The sequence below is a fragment of the Capricornis sumatraensis genome, chromosome 9 (assembly GCF_032405125.1).
Source record: "Capricornis sumatraensis isolate serow.1 chromosome 9, serow.2, whole genome shotgun sequence".
Classification (NCBI taxonomy): domain Eukaryota; kingdom Metazoa; phylum Chordata; class Mammalia; order Artiodactyla; family Bovidae; genus Capricornis; species Capricornis sumatraensis.
This window is the reverse complement of record NC_091077.1, coordinates 39,529,858-39,547,562: the sequence shown is the minus strand read 5'-3', so window position 1 is coordinate 39,547,562 and position 17,705 is coordinate 39,529,858. Positions and strand designations below refer to the sequence as shown.

At 39.0% G+C, this 17,705-nt stretch overlaps 1 pseudogene; it reads left to right on the top strand.

Moving 5' to 3' along the window:
• Nucleotides 1–4,108: 4,108 nt before the first annotated feature.
• Nucleotides 4,109–4,774, top strand: LOC138086236 (mitochondrial fission factor pseudogene; annotated as a pseudogene).
• The last annotated feature ends 12,931 nt before the right edge of the window (nucleotides 4,775–17,705 follow it).

The following is a 17,705-nucleotide window of genomic DNA, read 5'->3' as shown; positions in this document are numbered from 1 at the left end:
GCAGGAAAAACATTCCACAAAATTCAGTAACCTTTCATGATAAAATTACTGAGCAAACCAGGAATAGAAGGAAATTTCCTTCTATTCCTTAACATGATAAAGTACATTATGAAAAATCCACAGCTAATCTCATATTGAAGAATGAAAAACTGGCAGCTTTCCCCCTAGGAACAAACAGGATGCTTGATTTTGCTACTTTTATTCAAGACTGTACTGGAAGTTGTAGTCAGAGCAATTAGGCAAGGAAAAGAAATAAAAGGCATTCAAACTAGAAAGCAAGAATTTTCTCAATTTTCAAATGACATGACTCTATATATAGAAATCCAAACAACCATCAAAAATCAATTCGAACTTTTAAGTGAGTTTACAGTGTTTCAGGATACAAGACCAGCACATAAAAATCAGTTTTATTTTTACATGCAAGTAATAGAAAATATAAAAGGAAAATTCATGTACAATAGCATCAAAAAGGATAATGTATTTAAGGAGAAATTTAACCAAGTAAGTCCAAGACTTATACACTGAAAACTACAAAGCACTGTTAAAATATATTAAAGAAGACCTAGATGTAAATAAATGGAAAGAACATTTGATATTCATGACCTGGAAGACATAATATTGTTAAAATAACAATGCTACCAAAATGATCTACAAATTCAATACAATCATTATCAAAATTCCAATAGCTTTTCTGCAGAAGTGGAAAAGCAGATCCTAAAATTCATATGTAATTGCAAGGGATCCCACACAGTGAAAACAATCTGGAAAAAGAACACATCTAGAAGAATATTTCCCAGGTTCAAAACTTACTACAAAGCTACAGTAATCAGAACAGTGTGGTACTGGCATGTAGAAAAATATGTAGTTTAATGGAATCAAATTGAGAGTCTACCAAGAAAATTGTAAAATTGATTTTTTACAAGAGTAAAAAAGACTGTTCAGTGGGGAAAATAGTCTCATCAATGGCTAATGCTGAAACTACTGGATATCCACATGCAAAAGAAGGAAAAAAAAAATGATTCTGGACACCTACTTCACAACACATACAAAAATTAACTCTGAATGAATCAAAACCTAAAGGTAAGTGCTAAAACTATTTTTAAAAACTATAAAATTCTTAGAAGAAAACATAGGTGAAAATCTGCATGACCTCGAATTAGGCAACATTTTCTTGGATATGACACAAAATACAAGCAAACAAAGAAAATGTCAATAAATTGAACATCATTGAAATTAAAGACTTTTGTGTATTGAAAGACACTGGCAAGAGAATTAAAAGGACATATCATAGAATGGAACATGATATTTGCAAATATTTTCTAAAAGCCTCAAGTCTGAAACATTTTTTAAAAAATTCGTAATGCAACACAATTGAATTAAAAAACAATGCAATTAAAAGGGGGGCAAAGTAGACACTTCCCTAAGGAAAATATACAAACAGCCAATAACCAAATGAAAAGATGTTCAACATCATTAATCATAATGCAAGAAATGCAAGTCAAAACCACAATGAGATATATCAGATCCATTATGTGATATAATAAATCCAAAAATATCACATGGCTATTTTTTAATAACAGATGTTGGTAAGGATGTGAAGAAATTGAACCCTTGTGCATGAATGATGGAAATGTTAAAAGGTGCTGCTGCTATTGAAAACAGTTTAGTGATGTTAAATACAGAATTACCATAGACCAAGAAATTCAGCTCTTAGATATATACCCAAGAGAACTGAAAACAATTGTTTACACAAAAACCTGTTCACAGCTGTTCAAAGAAGCACTAATCACAATAGCCAAAAGATGGAAACAACTCAAGTATCTATCACTCAGTGAATGGATAAATAAAATGTAGTATATCCATACAGTGAAATATTACTCAGCAATAAAAAGGAATAAAATGTAGATACATGCCAAAACATGGATGAACCTTGTAAACATTATGCTAAGTGAAGGAAGTCAGACACAAAGGTTATGCATTGTATGATTCCATTTATGCAAAATATCCAGAATAGGCAAGCCAAGAGACAGCAAATTACCTGTTTCCAAGGTCTGGAGAACAGATGAATGGAGAGTGACCGCTTAATGGGTACAAGATTTTCTTTGGGGGATGATGAAAATGTTCTGAAGCTAAGTAATGGTGAGAGTTGCACAAAAGTGGTTGTGCTAAATGTCACTGAATTGTATGGACTGAAAACAAACAGACTGCCAGTTATTTCACCAGAAAAATTGGGTTTATTCAACAGAGAATTACAATTCAGGGTCTGGAAGCAAGGCAAATCACAGGCAAGTCCCCCAAACAGCAAAAGAAGTAGTACTCAAACATTGTCTGCTTCAATTCTGGAAAAATCTTTGCTTTCAGGTCACCTGATGATGTGCAGGTCCAGTTAGGGTAGGAATTTTAGAGTTTCCAGTAAGACTGCATTGTTGTTTGGTCCAAACCAGAGCGTTCTCTCTTTTTTTTAAAAATTAATTTTTAATTAAAGAATAATTGCTTTACAATATTGTGTTGGTTTCTGCCATACAACAATGTGAATCAGCCATAAGTATACATATATCCCCTCCCTCTTGAGCTTCTCTCCCATGCTCCGCTCCCCAACCCCTCAGGACATCACAGAGCACTGGGCTGAGCAGAGCATTCTCTTTTTATCAAAACAATTACTGAATTTCCAATCTTGCTTTTCCTTTCCTGAGGCCAATTGTTGAACTTCCCTGGGCCAGTTTTCCTAAGTTATCATTTGGGGAAATACCCGTTTGGACCATGACAGAGGTTCAGCTGCTATCGGTCCCTTTAACAGAAGCATTCCTTGTGGAAATGTCAATAAGATAAATTTCCCTTAGCTTCTAGAGTATTATGTTTATAATGCCCTGAAATCTTAGAGAGCTAAACTGGCAGGTAAAAGTATTGCATCTAATAACACCTAAAATAAGGGCCATTTTAAATTTTACTTCAGCTAGAAGTAAGCCATGACGCACTTACAACATTCCAAAATAATAAGCTACAAAACATGCAGAAGTTTGTCTATATGAGAAAAACTTGAAATACATTTTCAGCAAAAGCTGACTAATCTGAGAAAACCTTGCAATTAATGTTTGTTTGGGGTTTGGAGACACTTAAAGACTCCATAAAACTTATCTGTAACTCGGTATAACTCTTGTTCTGATATCAGATGCCCTAAATGTCAAACCTGGGTTTGGGCAAACTACAATTTTCCTTGACAACCTCGTGTCCCTTTAGTGCTAAAAGCTTTAGCAAGTGGATGCTGCCTTCCTGTGAAGAGGCCTGAGGACAGCAAAAAAGCAAATCATCCACATATTGCAACAAAGTAGAATTTCTGGGAACTTTATATTATCTAGATCAGCCTTGAGGATTTGTGAGAAATAAGAACTCTCAGTAAAACCCTGAGGCATTACTGTCCAGGTGAACTGGCTTTATTCCAAGGTGAAGGCAAAAATGATACACAATAGTCCATCAGCTGAAATACTAAAAAATGCATTGCATAAATTGAATTACAGTGGAACATTTACATCCAGTGGGAATGGATGTTAGTAAAGTATGAGTGTTAAGAACAGGGTGTGGCAAGATAACAACATTGTTTATTGTTCTGTGGTCCTCAGTAAACCTCCGCCCTCAGCCCTCAGTTTTTCTCATTAGTAAAATAGGGATATTACAGGAACTATTCCAAGAAATGGGTCTTTGAGACTTGTAATGTCCTATCATGGGCTTTATGCCATGAAAGGATTCTTTACTTATATTGCTTAATTCTGGGAAGAGGTTTTGAGGGATCTGTTTGAATCAATGGATAGTATACTGTGAATTTTGTCAGTATCAATTGGCAATTTTGTCTATAAGGAGGGCAGTAGTTGATTTAATAAAGATAAATGATCAGTGTTTCCAGAATCGGCTCAGAGACAGAGCTGATAAAAGATGTCAAAAAGGAGAGCCAGTGGGTGGTGGCCCTTGCTGGGGACCCTCCAGTGGACACATGGGGACAGAAGTGGCTCTTAGTCCAGCACATGCATATTGAGGCAAGTTAAAGGATTTAATATGACGCTAAGAAGCAGAAAATGCCAGAAAGCAAGCAGTAGTTAGTATACAATTAGTGAGTGGGGCAGCATTTCCTTCTACTGCTGCTGAGATGGCAGAAATTAGTCAAATTCAGTAGGAAATGGAATACACCAAAGGTCAGTAAGTGAGGGTCCTGGAAAAATGAAAGATAGCACCAACAAATGCTGACCTGGAACAAGGATTCCAAGAAGGAGTTTCAAATGCTAGTGTGATTATGCAGCTTCCAGAGAGAATTGTAGCAGGAAATAATGAACATTCCATTTTCAAGACCAGCAGATTTCAAGACCAGACCTTACACAGTCAACTCCCTTTAAGCCTATGGAACTAAAAATACCACCTCCTGTACTTACCCTGTGAAAGACCACTACATTTTCTGGATTTAGAAGGACCTCCTCCATCCCCTCAAAATGAAGAAATCCATGCAGTTGGCAGGCTAAAAATAAAGCTATGAGTGAAAATGCTGTTCACCAAAATGGACAGCTGGTTAGAACTGACTCCATGTATGGCTTTTCAAATATATATGCAATAATTGAAGGAACTTCAGGAGACATGACAGTTGTAGATACAGCTTCATTATGACTACAGATAAATTAAATAGATGTCTGCAGCTTCTGGAAGAGGAGAACAAAGAACATGCTAAAAATAAATGGTCATGTATACTGTAGCATTCTGGCTGCTTAATAGCTGGCTCTGGTTTTGCTGCTAGAGGTAACTTCAACTCAGAAATGTTGTCTCAATAGCTGGAAATATAAAGAATTTGCAAACTTTAAAAAAAAAAAGATGTCAAAGAGTCACTTAATTCATCTGGTTGGCTGCTTTGATGACTACTGTCAAATTCCAGAATTATTTTCCCTTTTCAGAAGAAAGTAATTTCAGCATGATACTACTTTAAGAAGAACTATTAGCGTAATATATGAAGGGCAGTAGAGGAACTAAGGAGAAAAGAGTGTGTGTCTCTCAAAGGGCCCAAACAACAGGGGATCAGTTCACAGACAGGAATCTCTTGTGAATCTCATTAGAGATCCCCATTATTTGAACTCAAGGAAGGGACTGCTTTCTAGTAGTGGGGTTGAGCATCAAGAGTGGCTCAGATGGACTAGAAGAGATCCATCTCAAATCTGGAGGAATGGTTCTCCAAGCTGATTAAGAGGAAGGATTGAGAAAAGCCCCTACAGTTCCTTGGAGCCCCACAACTGGAAATTGGGAAGAAGTTGGAAAGACCGGTTAGAGGGCTGATGGTGCCTGAAATGCTTGAGTCTGTTAACAGTCTCTTTTCCAGTGTCCTCTTTGCACTAATAACAGAAACTAGGAAGGTTTTTGTTTCTTTTAGGAAATTTTATTTGCTGAAATTTAAGATTAAGAATTTTGGCAGTATTCCTTTTAGGTGACTCATCCAGAGTGTGAGAGAGCTGGTTTATCAGATTAACTATATCTGGAGTGGACAGTTTCCCATTACACCCTGTTCCTTTTTACTAGGTCCTTGTTCAGACCATTAATAATCAGAGTTAAATCTACATGAGTGGGATCAACATCTGAAAGAAGACCAGAATTCTCTTTAAAATAACCTGAAGTTGATTATAATAGCGATGAACAGATTCATCAGATGTTTGTATGTAAGCATGAGTTGTGTTCCTTTATTCCAATCCTTAAGCTTTGGAAAAGTGCTAGGAATTGCCCAATGAAGTCATCGAGGGATTTCTTGGGCCTGATGGTATAAGTTAGACTGTTGCTCTCCTGGTTCTAATTCTAGACCTTTCAGGACTTTCCCAATCAGGAATTTTCATTCAGTGCTGGCAATGGCCTTCACCAACAAGCTTATGATCTAACTGATATAGATCAAAGAAACAGGACTGGTAAGGCTGATATATTGAATTCCTTAGCAAATCTGTGAGGATCTTTGTTTATTTTGAGAAACACTTTGAATAATGCTTACAGATCAGTTTTAGTCCAAAGAATATAAAAATTTGAGAGTTTAACCTCTGGATTCTCAGAAGGCTTATTTAATTCAAAGGGACAGGTTCTGAGGGATTCAGAAGAAAATGGGATGAGGAGAGCTTCAGCAGGAAAGGGAAGTTCAGGGAGAAAATTAGTGTGGGGAAACTGAGGGTACAGAGGAGGAATAGGCAGTATAAAGGGGGAAGGGAAACGGTGACCCTGGAGGCAGGGTCTGAGCACTAGTCCCCAGAAGAGGGGAGCAAGACAGTGCTAGAGGCAGAGCCTGAGACAAAGAGGCTGGGGAAGAAGAAGGTGAGTCTCCAGGAGCTATTTTATCTTTCTTTAATCATTTGTTTGCCTCAGTTGATCTTAAAAATCTTACTTTGCAGAGAGGCAATTTTAGAGCACCTGATCACCACCCTACACGGGGTCATTTGCCCCTTCCAACACAAACACAGGGCTCTATCATGTCAGGTTCTTAGCTGTGTGCAATAGAGGGTTGTGGTTGGTTGGTTTGTTTTCATCTCTCCTGTAGCATTTAGGAGGACAGGAAATTGAGCTCAGAGCCCCACTGAGGTAAATTCTATTAGCTGTTGCTTGATTTCAAGTTTCTTGTTTCTATGTCCAGATTCAGAGTCTGAATGAGTATATCTGATTCCAGGAGCAGTGAGGAGGCTGCAAATGGAAGCATCTGTTATTTTCTGGGAAGATTGTGTTATTTCTTTTGGGGAAACTCCTAAAACATAAGATAGAGGCTCAGACACCGAGAAACTGAAAGGATGCATGATGGGTTCTAGAGGGCCCTGCATACTTCAGTTTATACAAAGAGGAATCACTGGAGACCATGCATGCCACCTGCCCTGGGATTTCCACTCTAATGTGCTGTGCTTAGTCACTCAGTCGTGTCTGACACTTTTTGAACCCATGGACTGTAGCCTGCCAGGCTCCTCTGTCCATGGGGATTCTCCAGGCAAGAATACTGGAATGGGTTGCCATGCCCTCCTCAAGGGGATCTCCCAACCCAGGGATTGAACTCAGGTCTCCTGCATTGCAGGCAGATTCTTTACAGTCTGACCCACCAGGGAAGTCCTTCCACTCTAATAGTTTACTTTATAGTTGTTGATGCCACAAAGCATGTGTTCGACTTGACAGTCAGCTAGACTGCCACAGGGAGTTGCCATCTAGGTGAAAGCAGACACCAGGATTAAAGGTCCCTAGTAGGTATTTTGTCAACGATACCATTGAGAAGAGTCGGCATTTTAAGCAGATCTGAGAGGACTGGATGGCAATGAATAAGACAGAGAACAGGAGACATTGATCTTGGTCCAGAGAGGGTGAAAGTGGAACCAGCAGAAAGTGGACTACAGCAGCTCAAACAATGGGTAAACAAAATGTGATGTATCCATACATCATATATTGTTCACTCATAAAAGACATAAAGGGACAAACATTGCAGTATGGATGAACCTTGAAGACATTATGCTAAGTGAAAGAAGCTAGTCCCAAAAAAGCCAATATTATATGATTCCATTTATATGAAATGTTAAATAGAGCAAATCTGTGGAGACAGAAAGTGGATTAGTGATTGTTTAAGGCTGGAGGTGGGAGGAAGAAGTGACACTCTCTTTTTGTTTGTTTGTTTGTTTTAATGTATATATTCTCAGTATGTGAAGACATCACTTTTATTTTTTTTAAATGTAAATGAAATATTTATTTCAACTAAATAGCAAAGAATGTCAGACTACATATAAAAGCCATATTCAACTATATGCTACCAATAAAAGATGTGCTTTTTTTCTTTTTATTTTTTTATTGAAGGATAACTGCTTTACAGAATTTTATTTTCTGTCAAACCTCAATATGAGTCAGCCATAGGTATACATATTTCTCCTCCCTTTTGAACCTCCCTCCCATCTCTCTCCCCATCCCACCCCTCTAGGTTGATACAGAGCCCTTGTTTGAGCTTTCTGAGCCATACAGCAAACTCCCGTTGGCTATTTTACATACGGTAATGTAAGCTTCCATGTTACTCTGTCCATACATCTCACCCTCTCCTCCCCTCTCCCCGTGTCCGTAAGTCTATTCTCTATGTCTGTTTCTCCACTGCTGCCCTGTAAACAGATTGTTCAGCACCATTTTTAAGATTCTATATATACGCATTAGAATATGGTATTTATCTTTCTCTGACTTACTTCACTCCGTATAATAGATTCTAGGTTCATGTACCTTAAAAGGTGTGGCTGAGTAATATTCCATTGTGTATATGTACCACAACTTCTTTATCCATTCATCTGTCGATGGACGTCTAGATTGCTTTCATGTTCTAGCTATTGTAAATAGTGCTGCAGTGAACAATGGGGTACATATGTCTCTTTCAATTTTGGTTTCCTCACAGGGGATATGCCTAGGATTGGGATTGCTGGGTCATATGGTGGTTTTATTCCTAGTTTTTTAAGGAATCTCCATACTTCTTCCATAGTGGCTGTATCAATTTATATTCCCACCAACAGTGCAAGAGCGTTCCCTTTTCTCCAGGGAAGTTTAAATCATTTGTAAGAGGGCAATCTTCCATGTCTTTGTTTTTCTCTGCCCAATCAACCTGCTTTGTTCTTTGACTCAGGGCCCTTCCCTCTGTGCATGCACATCCTTTAGCCAAGATGGATTTTCACACAAGGGCCTTTGGAAGTTAGTAAAAGTTATTATGGTTTGGCATCCCCTCCCTTTTTGACCCCACAGAACCTTTCTGCACATGCGCAGTCAAGGTCTCCCTGACCCCAACAATGAGAAATACGTGACCTCTTGATCTTTTACCCAGGCAGTGCTTAATCCCTGTCTGTCCCTGTCATTATTGTTATCTTAAAGTGTCCACAAGAGACAAAGTCCAGCTATTTACCCTGTTCTTGTTGTTATTTCTATCTTGAAGTATAAACAGGAGGCTGGCTGTAAACTTCTGATCTGGAGTCCATCTATACTCTGCCTCAAGAAATATGAACAAGAGGCTAGTTGTAAATGTCTGGCCTGGAGCCCATCTATCTCCTGCCTCAGGTCCACACAGAAATGCATATGAGGAAGGACCACAGTTTTTAAACATAAAATCCAGGGTCCCTGTGGTTGAGGGAGGCAGGGGCAAATGCTCCTGCAAAATATTTAGGTAACTGGGATCCTATTTCCCAGAAGTTTTTCTCTAGAGTAGAAGAACAATTTACAAAAAGCCCTAACAGCTCAAAAGCCCTGCAGGCATTAACACGAGCCAGTTTCAAGGGCACAGCCCAGTCCTGAAAGACTCAGGTTGAATGCTTAACAGCACAGATCTGATAGAAGAGTCCCTGTTCCAAAAGGAATCAAGCTGAAAGTGAGGGAATTCCAGTTGGAACAGCTTGATTTCAAGTCAGGTCAATGTGCCAAAAGAGTACTTGAAGATAAACAAGGCTTTAATCAGAAAGGATAAAACTTTAATATAGATCCTGAATAAAACCTGGAGATCCGCAAAGCAAAGAGGGCAACTCAGATCCAGGAGAAAGACCTAACCTTCAAACCCCAGGGTCCCTAAGAAAAGCATCAAGCATCAGTGAGCTCAGTGCTGGTATCACAACTGTTTGAGCACCCACGTTCCAGTTGTTGGAGGTCTTCTCTGGATCCCTATGTGGGCCAAAAATGCTGACCTTAAATAGACTGACAGTTATTTCTCCAGCAAAAAAGGGTTTGTTCATGATCATCAAAGAATTGCAATTTGGCATCAGCAACCATGGCAAGCCACATGAAATCTTTTGCAATAAAGAGAGAACTTATTTATTGGGGCTGGGTGAGGCGGGGGCGGGAGTGGAGAAGGAAAGAGTTCAAACTATAGTAGCTTCTCATTGATTGCACTGTAACCATCTTTGATTGACTGAGCTCCTGCCAGACAAGAGAAGTCTTTCACATTCCACTATGGTTGTAGGGTGTTAGAGCTCCCCCTTCTGGCCTCCTGCCTCCATTTTTATCAACAGTTGAGATTTCTGTGTATTTTTACAGGCTTCATCTTTTGGTTGAGCATTACTAGGTCTTCTCAATCCTGAACCAGTCAGTTGTTCTATACAAGGTTCTAACTGTTAACTCATGACCCACATATAGGAACTAAAGAACCTCTTGATGAGGGTGAAGGAGGAGAGTGGAAAAAGCTGGCTTAAAACTCAACTTTCAAAAAACTAAGATCGTGGCATCTGGTCCAATCACTTCATAGCAAATAAAAGGGGAAATGGTGGAAGCAATGACAGATTTCCTCTTCTTGGGCTCTAAAATCACTGTGGAATAGTGACTGCAGCCATGAAATTAGAAGACCATTGCTTCCTGGAAGGAAAGCTATGACAAACCTAGACAGTGTGTTAAAAAGCAAAGACATCACTTTGATGACAAAGGTCCATATAGTCAAGGCTGTGGTCTTTCCAGTAGTCATATACGGATATGAGAGCTGGACCATAAAGAAGGCAGAGTGTCAAAGTATTGATGCTTTCAAACTGTGGTGCTGGAGAAGACTCTTGATAGTCCCTTGGACAGTAAGGAGATCAAACTAGTCAATCTTAAAGGAAATCAATCCTGAATACTCAGAAGGACTGATGCTGAAGCTGAAGCTCCGATACTTTGGCCACCTGATGTGAAGAGCCAACTCACTGGAAAACACCTTGATGCTGGGAAAGATTGAAGGCAGAAGGACAAGATGGCATCAGAGGATGTGATGGTTGGATGGCATTCAAGGGACACGAACTTGGGCAAACTCCTGAGAGATGGTGAGAGAGAGGGAAGCCTGGTGCGCTGCAGTCCATGAGGTCTCAAAGAATTGGACTAGACTCAGCAGCTGAATGACAATAGGCCTCCTGTTCCTCCTGGCAAATTTGCAACAGATGTTTTTTCCTTCACAGTTTCTTTGACAATATAACATGCTGCTGCAGCTAAGTCGCTTCAGTCGTGTACAAGGCAAAAAATATGAAAATTGCATCCCTTGTCCAATATTGCTTTCTAGGAGGAGATTATGAGTTTTTTGAGAACTCACTTGACTGTGTGGCCAACTTAGGGCTCCATTCACTAGTCCTTAAGGTGAAATATCCTTCAAGAAGGTCAAGACATTTGGGCCTGTTTGGGAAACCCCAGGTGATGCATGGGACTCTGCCAGACCCCTTGGTTGTGTGCTAAGGACATGTTGGTAGGCCACTTAGGCAGGTGTAGTCACTGGCATCATGTCAAGATGTGATTGTAGCACTCCAATCTGGGCTCAGTGGCCCTTCCCCATGGGGCCTACTCATTGTGCCCTGAAGAAGATGCCCAGGGGCTCCAGATGTCCCAAAGGTGCCAAGTCCTTCAGTGGCTCTCCAGAGATCAGGCAGAAGAAGCAGACCCAAACTCATCAAGGGCTCTAGGGGCTGCCACTGGGGTTTTCATCTAAGGGCAGAGGGCTTCCTGGGATGGAATCACCCTAACCCTCATTCATCCTGTCTCCATCCCCCATCTGCCACAGGATGCTAGCAACAACATCGCACTGTGAGAGAGTATAGAAGTCTCTAGGAGTCTCAGTGGAATACCACGATGTTCTGTTTGCATAATGACGCAGAGGTCAAGGGCATCCGTCACCCCACATCCCCCTCAGAAACCAATCAGAGGAGTTTAACGTGTCCCAGCTTTTAGAATGTGCTCAGGAGCGCCTGACTTACACTCATAATTTCCTCTAACTATCTTGTACAAAGGAAAGAGTATATTTATAACTGATATATAAGGCCCTTGTCCAAGTTGGTCAAGTGTCTTCTGTGGATATGCTTCTATTGATCAATTCACTCTTGTTTTGTTGGGACCGAAGTATTTTACTTTTGAACTAAGGCAAATGCTGTCAACTTTTTTTTAATTTGTATATTATAACTCATAGGAAGAAGGTTGTCACCCCCAAAATAACCATTGAATTTGGGAAAATAATTTACTTGTCCTTTTTTTTTTTTACTAATTTCAAGGAAAAAATAAGACAGGACTTACTTAATTTTTTTAATTTTTTAAATTTTTTTAATTTTCATTGCACTTTTGTCTATAGATTTCTTCCTATACATCAACAGGGCATCTTCATCCCACTTCAGGATCTAAGCATATAACATCCCCTGTCCTTGGAATGTTCTCCAAAAAGAAAGTTTTGGGGGGTCAACTTGTTTGTTTTTTTAATTTTTATTGGAGTGTGGTCAGGAAGATGCCCTGGAGGAGGAAATGGCAACCCACTCCAGTATTCTTGCCTGGAGAATCCCATGGACAGAGGAGCCTGGCAGGCTACAGTCCATAGGGTCACAAAGAGTCGGACACGACTGAAGCAGCTTAGCACACATGTAGTTGATTTAAAATGTTGTGTTAGTTTCAGGTGTACAGCAAAGTGAATCATTTATACATATATCCATTTATTTTTTAGATTCTTTTCCCATATAGGTCATTACAGAGTATTGAGTAGAGCTCTCTGTGCTATACACTAGGTCCTTATTAGTTATCTATTTTATGTAATGTAGTGTGTATTTTTCAATCCCAGTTACCCCTCCCCCTCCACGCTTGGTAACCAAAAGTTTGTTTCTACATCTGTGACTCTATCTCTGTTTTGTAAATAAGTTCTTTTGTAACATATTTTAGATTCCACATATAAACAGTATCACATGATATTTGTCTTGCTCTGTCTGACTCACTTCACTCAGTATGACAATCTCTAGGGGCATCCATGTTGCTGCAAATGGCATTATTTCAATCTTTTCATGTCTGAATATTAATAATATTACAATGCACCAATTTACATTCCCACCAACAGCATAGGAGGGTTCCCTTCTCTCCATACCCTCCCCAGGATTTATTGTTTGTGGATTTTTTGATGATAACCATTTTGACTGGTGTGAGGTGATATCTCATTGTAGTTTTGATTTGCATTTCTCTAATAATTAGTGATGCTGAGCATCTTTTCATGTGACTTTGGCCTTCTCTATGGCTTCTTTGGAGAAATGTCTATTTAGGTTTTCCACCCATTTTTTTCATTGGGTTGTTTTCATGATGTTAAGTCTCATAAGCTGTTTGTAAATTTTGGAGTCACATCAGTTCAGTTCAGTTCAATTGCTCAGTCGAGTCTGACTCTTTGTGACCCCATGGACTGAAGCACGCCAGCCTTCTCTGTCCATCATCAACTCCCAGAGCCTGCTCAAACTCATGTCCATCAAGTCAGTGATGCCATCTAACCATCTCATCCTCTGTTGTCCCCTTTCTCCTCCTGCCTTCAATCTTTCCCAGCATCAGGGTCTTTTCTAATGATTTGGTTCTTCACATCAGGTGGCCGAAGTATTGGAGTTTCAGCTTCAACATCAGTCCTTCCAGTGAATATTCAGGATTGATTTCCTTTAGGATGGACTGGTTGGATTTCCTTGCAGTCCAAGGGACAAGAGTCTTCTCCATCACCACAGTTCAAAAGCATCAGTTCTTCAGCGCTCAGCTTTCTTTATGGTCCAGCTCTCACATCCATACATGAAACATTGGAAAAACCATAGCTTTGACTAGATAGACTTCTATTGGCAAAGTAACATCTCTGCTTTTTGATAAGCTGTCTAGGTTCATCGTAGCTTTTCTTCCAAGGAGCAAGTGTCCTTTAAAGAATTCCATGGCCGCAGTCACCATCTGCAGTGATTTTGGAGCCCAGGAAAATAAAATCTGTCACTGTTTCTAGTCACATCAGTTGCAATTATTTTCTTCCAGTCTGTGGGTTGTCTTTTCATTTTGTTTAGTTTCCTTTGCTGTGCAAAAGCTTTTGAGTTTAAGTAGGTCCTATTTGCTTATTTTTGTTTTATTTCCATTATTCTGGGAGAAAGATTGAAAAGCATATTCCTGCGAACTATGTCAGAGAGTGTTGTGCCTATGTTTTCCGCTAGGAGTTTTATAGTGTTCCATCTCACATATAAGTCTTTAATCTATTTTAAGCTTGTTTTTGTGTAGGCTGTTAAAGAATGATCTAATTTCAGTTTTTACATGCAGCTGTTCAGTTTTCCCAGAACAATTTGTTGAAGAGACTATCTCCAATATTGTGTAGTCTTGCCTTCCTGTCCTAATTTAATTGGCCATAGAGCATGGATTTATTTCTGAGCTTTCTATCCTGTTCCATCAATCTGTATTTGGTTTTGTGCCAGTACTATACTGTTTTGACAGTCTCTTCAACAAGTGGTGCTGTGAAAACTGGACAACTACACAGAAAAGAATGAACTTAGAACACTTTGGGACACCACACACAAAGGTAAACTCAAAATGGATTCAAGATCTAAATGTAAGACCAGAAACTATAAAACTCTTGGAGGAAAACATAGGCAGAACACTCTCTGACATAAATCACAGCAATCTCCATCTCCTCTATGATACACCTCCTTAAAGTAATTAAAGCAATTAAATTAAAGTTATTAAAGAAATATCCTCTATGATCCACCTCCTAAGGAAATTAAAAAATAAACATATGGGACCTAATTAAACTTAAAAGCTTTTGCACAACTAAGGAAACTATAAGAAAGGTGAGAAGACAACTCTCAGAATGGGAGAAAATAATAGCAAATGAAACAACTGACAAAGACTTAATCTCCAAAATATATAAGCAGCTCAATGCCAGAAAAACAAACAACCTAATCAAAAAGTGGGCAGAAGACCTAAACATTTCTCCAGAGAAAACATACAGATGGCTAATAAACACATGGACAGATGCTCAACATTATTAGAGAAATGCAAATCAAAATCGCAATGAGGTATCATCTTACACTGGTCAGAATGGCCATCATCAAAAAGTCAACAAACAATAAATGCTGGAGAGGGAGTGGAGAAAAGGTAACCCTCTTACACTGTACACATGTACCCCAGTGTTCATTACAGCACTATTTACAATAGCTAGGACATGGAAGCAAACTAGATGTCCACCGGCAGATGAATGGATAAGGAAGTTGTGGTGCATATACACAATGGGGTATTACTTAGCTATAAAAATGAATGCATTTGAGTCAGTTCTAAGGAGGTGGATGAACCTAAGTAAGTCAGAAAGAGAAACACAAATATCATATATTAATGCATATATGTGGGATCTAGAAAGATGGTACTTATGATCCAACATGCAGGACAGCAAAGAAGACGCAGGCATAAAGAATAGACTTTTGGACACAGTGGGAGAAGGAGAGGGTGGGATGATTTGAGAGAATAGCATTGAAGCATATGTATTACCGTATGTAAAACAGATAGCCAGTGGGAGTCTGACATATGACCTACAGAACCCAAAGCTGGTGCTGTGTGACAGCCTGGAGCGTGGGGTGGAGAGGGAGGTGAGAGGGGTGTTCAAGAGGGAAGGGACACATGTATGCCTGTGACTGATTCATGTTGATGTATAGCAAAAACCATTACAATACTGTAATTATCCTCCATTAAAGTAAATAAAAATTTAAAAATTATATAGCTTAAAATTTCCAAGAAAAAAAAAATTGTGAGGAGAATAGGTCAAGTGCCAAGGTCTCAGATGCCAGCCAAGAGCCAAGCTGAAAGTAGGTCTTTCTGAAAAGAGCAGCTTCAGGCCTGCTATGTTAATACTTTTTTGCACATTGGTCTACTTAGTTTTCTATTATTGAGCTTGTTTTTTATAGTTTATATTTACCTGGAAAATAATCTTTGGCTTGGGCTTTTACATTAACTGTTATATTGTTGTCCATTAAATTCTATTTTTGTTCCTCATATTGTATGTATCTCATTCCTAAAAATCACTCCAGTGTAAAGCTTACTTGTTAGTCTTTCCAAAGAACAAGATCTTAGTTTTATTCTTTGACTTAATTTTTTATTTTTATTTAACCTGTGCTTTGTCTTTATTGATTACTTCATGTTTTACTTTGCTAGTTTTCTCTCTTATACAGTTGAACACCAAATTGAAATAAATACAAAACTGTAAAACCCATTAACAACTTTTATAGTAAAAAAAATTTTTAAAGAGCTGTCCCCTCATTGATAACAGTGTTAAAAAAAAAAAAAAACAGTGAAGTCACCAAAAAAAAAGCCCAAAAAATATTATTAAATACACTGTGAAAAAGGCACTTCTTTATAGTATGCGAGATGGAACAAGAAGGCAGAGCGTTGCCTTGCTTGACTTCAGGTGGGAATGTACACATTGATTGAGAAATTTTTTAGCTGCTGTGCTCACGTCCATGAATGAGCATGAAGGCACTATGAGGATTGATTTGGGAGGAGAAGGGGGTGACAGAGGATGAGATGGTTGGATGGCATCATTGACTCAATGGACATGAGTTTGAGCAAACTCATGCTAGTGAAGGATAGGGAATCCTGCCACGCTGCAATCCATGGGATTGCAAAGAGTCAGACATGACTGAGCAACTGAACAATAACAACAAATAAATTTTAATGAGTAGCTAAATTTGTAAATGCAGAATCCCCACAAATAATGAGGATTGGTTTTATGCAAGTATTTATTGGTATTTATTGGACATTTTTCCCCAATATATTGCAAAGAAAAGTTACAACATGAAACAAGTAAAACTGTGGAACTTTGTTGCTTTACAAACAGGAATAAAGCAAAGATGTCCCTTATCATTCCTTCCTAGAAAGACAAGGTGGTGAAATAGAACAAAGAACACAGCCCTTGGATCTAGGAAAAAACTCTCACTGGTGGTGAATTCGGATGAGATTCAGATAGAGGTCAAACACTAGCTTATGCAGTAGCAGGAAGCCCTTCAATAGTATAGGGGCAATAGCAATTATAAGAATTATTGAGTTGTCTGTCTTGGGCTTCCCTGGTAGCTCAGAGGGTAAAGAATCTATCTGCAATGCCAGAGACCTGGAATCAATCCCTGGGTCAGAAAGATCCAGGGAGAAGGAAGATGACTACCCACTCCAGTATTCTTGCCTGGAGAATTCTATGGACAGAGTAGCCTAGTGGGCTACCTTCCAAAAAATCACACAGAGTCAGACACGACTGAGTGACTACCACACACACAATGCCTTTGGTTAGCTGTTTTAAAAGCTTTAAAACAGGAAAACGACAAGATCAGGTCAGCCAGCCGTCAGCTGAAGGCACACTATAGAGTCAGCTGCCTTCTGTAACCACAGGGAAGATTGTGTTGAAAATTAGACACAGGATCTAACTTTAAGGGCCACAAAGCTACAGAGTAAATTGAGTGCATAGCCTAAACGGTCTTCTACTCTAATCAGAATTCTGAGAAGCACATCTCTAGCGTATTTAACACATTGCCCTTCCAATCTGCTCTCAAATATTTATTTAAATATATATGTATCCTTGAAAATATGTAGTGTGGTTGGTGTTTTTAAAAATCTGCCTAAATGAGGTTGTGTTATAAATCACATTTTCTTCTTCACTCAACATTAAGTTTTTAGGTTTATTTGTAAATCAAGTTCACTCCTTTTAACTGATACACAGTCACATCCATTTTACTTATCTATTCCCCTAGAAATGGACATCTATGTTGTTTCCAATTTTTTCTTCCTATCAAAAAATGTCAAAATATCTTCACATACATGTCCGTATGGGGTTAAATGAGACTTCCAGTGGAGTTCTGTCTCATCTTCACATGACCAGCTTCTCCTCTTCTTTAGCCGTAAACTAAATGTCACATCTGCCAAGAACACTTCTTTTACCATCCTACGCCTACCCAGCCCTTCTCAGATATTCTTTTGGTTTCTAGTTTGTT